Source organism: Suricata suricatta, chromosome 12 (assembly GCF_006229205.1).
Source record: "Suricata suricatta isolate VVHF042 chromosome 12, meerkat_22Aug2017_6uvM2_HiC, whole genome shotgun sequence".
Taxonomy (NCBI): domain Eukaryota; kingdom Metazoa; phylum Chordata; class Mammalia; order Carnivora; family Herpestidae; genus Suricata; species Suricata suricatta.
The window spans coordinates 38,138,988-38,142,036 of record NC_043711.1 but is presented as its reverse complement, the minus strand read 5'-3'; positions in this window follow the sequence as shown (position 1 = coordinate 38,142,036).

Genomic DNA, 3,049 nt, shown 5'->3' with positions numbered 1-3,049 from the left:
CTCTTGACTGCTTCCCCTGATTCCATGTTATACCCCCACTCCCCATTCATTTTCACACTTCAGTAAGAGGAATATTTTCTGTTTCCTTATATCTTAATCAGAAAGGGGAGGGTGGGGAAGGGAAGGGAAGGGAAGGGAAGAGAAGGGAAGGGGAAGGAAGGAAGGAAGGAAGGAAGGAAGGAAGGAAGGAAAGAAAAAAAGAAAAGAAAAGGAAACCTTTTATTGTGAAATAATTATAGACCCACAAAAAAACTGCAAAATCATTTCAGAAAGGTCCCAGTCAAAGTAATATTTTAAAGTGCATACCTTGTTATGTCACTAACTTGCTTAAAGTCCTTTAAACTTTTTCTAATTTTCTTAGTAAAGTAAACATTGCTATTGTAGCCTCTAAATCCCAGCATGATCTCTGCTCTTCTGTTTCTTTAATTTCCTTTTGATCTGCTCTCCCTGTCACTCCTGGTGCTTTATTTATTCTGACTTGCTTTCTGTTTCTTGCCTATCATAAATTCCTTCCAGCTTGATGTCCTCTTTCAGTGCAGTGCCCTCCTACTCACCCTCCAACATAATTAACACATTGTTCACTAATCCCACAGTCTAAGTCAGGTCCCTCTGTGATAGTCTCTCTTTTATGTCTCATTTTTCCTACCTAATACTTACTACTATTATTTGCATAATGACTTGTATCTGCCTCTCTAACTGCACTGTAAACTGCCTTTTCCCTGTTCTAAAATGACTACTGTGCAAATAGTAGGTTCTTCACAATTTTCAGATGAATGAAATCTAGTGTATTCAACAGGAAGATGCATGGTTGCTATTTAGAACGTCTTGAGCACTGCATGCTCTGTGAGAACACTGAATTACACTTGGATCCAAATATTAATTTCATCAATTACTGGATGTGCATCTTTGATCAAGTTACTTAAATTTACGGAGCCTCAGTTCACTCATCCATAGTAATATTACCTTTTGTTCGTTCTTGCAAAGATGAAATGAGTAAAGGCAGAAAAGTGTCTAGTATGGTACCATGGGTTAGCCTGTCAAATCTTAGAAGCAGTGATTCTTAAGGCCTGCATGTTAGGAGAATAGACACATGTAGGCCACACACATATAAAAATTCAACAGCACAGTATCTAAATATTCCCCAGAATACAATGTCTGCTTTTCTTTACTCTCCAGGTGATATTGTTCAGATTTGTGATCCTATATTATTTGTCAGATTGTTTGTACTTTTTTTAACTTTTTTTTTGTTTTTTTTTGTTTTGTTTTGTTTTATTTGTTTTTGATACTGAGAGAGACAGAGCATGAGAGGGGGAGGGGCAGAGAGAGAAGGAGACACAGAACCGAAAGCAGGCTCCAGGCTCTGAGCTAGCTGTCAGCACAGAGCCTGACGTGGGGCTCGAACCCACGACCGTGAGATCTGACCTGAGCCGAAGTCGGAGGCTTAACCAACTGAGCCACCCAGGCGCCCCTTTTTTAACTTTTTTTAAAGGTTGGTTTTAATATGTAAAATATACCTTCAGCTTCTTTTCCTCCTGACTTCTTCTGACTATGAAACACATGATAAACAAACATAAATTCTCCTGGGCTTAGATTATTTTCTATATATCCAATCTAGGCAAGCTTGTTTCCTTTAAAGAAGAATCTTGGAAATCACAACTTGTGTAGGATTATGTTAACTCTCAGGGTCCAGAGAAGGCAAAGAAACATCCAAAGAACTAGAAAATATGGCTGTCACTATAGAGCTAGTTTTTGTAACTACCACTGAATTGATGAATCAGAGACATATTTAAAAATGACTGGGGTGATGGCAACAATATATTATAATCTGATGCTAATTTATATTACTACCATGTTATTGACTAATAATTATAAATTTATTGTTATACTAAATAGTAAAACTTTAATAATATCAAATATATTAAACCCATTAACATAACATAAAATATCAATAATTATAACTAATATTTTTGTTATAATTTATATTACTGTCAGATAAAATAAAGGACAAAATTTGTTGCTAGAGACAAAGACATTTTAGTTTGTAAGAGAAGCAATTCATCAGAAAGGTATACCAACTATTAGTACAAAAGCACTAACAAGAGAAGCCCAAAATACATGAAATAAAAACTGACAGAAGGAATAAATATGCAATTCAACAATAATAATTAAAGGGACACCTGGGTGGCTTAGTTGGTTAAGTGTCCAACTTCAGCTCATGTCATGGTCTCACAGTTCGTGAGTTTGAGCCCCACATCAGACTCTGTGCTGACAGCTCATAGTCTGGAGCCTGCTTCAGATTCTATGTCTGCCTCTCTCTCTGCCCCTCCCCAAGTCACACTCTGCCTCTATCTCAATAATAAATAAAACATAAAAAATTAAAAAAAACCACAATAATAGAGACTCCACAACTTCGCTTTTAGTAATGCACAGAGAAAGAGGAAGGAAGATCAGAAAGCAAATAGAAGATTTGAACAACACTATACAATTAATAGAGGAAAAAAATCCATAGAACACACGCCTCAAAACAATACATAGGCTTTCTAAGTACATATGGAATAGTCTCCAGAATAGACCATATTTTAGATCAGGAAGAAAGCCTAAATAAATTTTAAAGGATTGAAATCATACAAAGTGTGTTCTCTAACCATAGTGGAATGAAGTTTGAAATCAACAGGTAATGGGTCAAATTTACAAATATGTAGAAATTAAACACATTTCTAAATAACATCACTTAGAAAATCGTTAGTAATCAACTAAAAACTATTAGAGCCAATAAACAAGTTTTAAAATATAAGATGAATATATTAAAATCAATTATATTTTATACACTAGCAATAAGCAACCCAAGAATGAAATTAATAATTACATATACATCAAATCAAAAAGAATAAAATACCAATAAATTTAACAAAGTAAGTGTAAGATTTGTACACTAAAAAATATACACCACTGAAATAAATTAAAGAAAACCTAACCAAATAGTAAGACGTCCTATGTTTATGGGTTGAAAAACCTGATATTGTTAAGACAGAAATGCTCCCAAAAATAT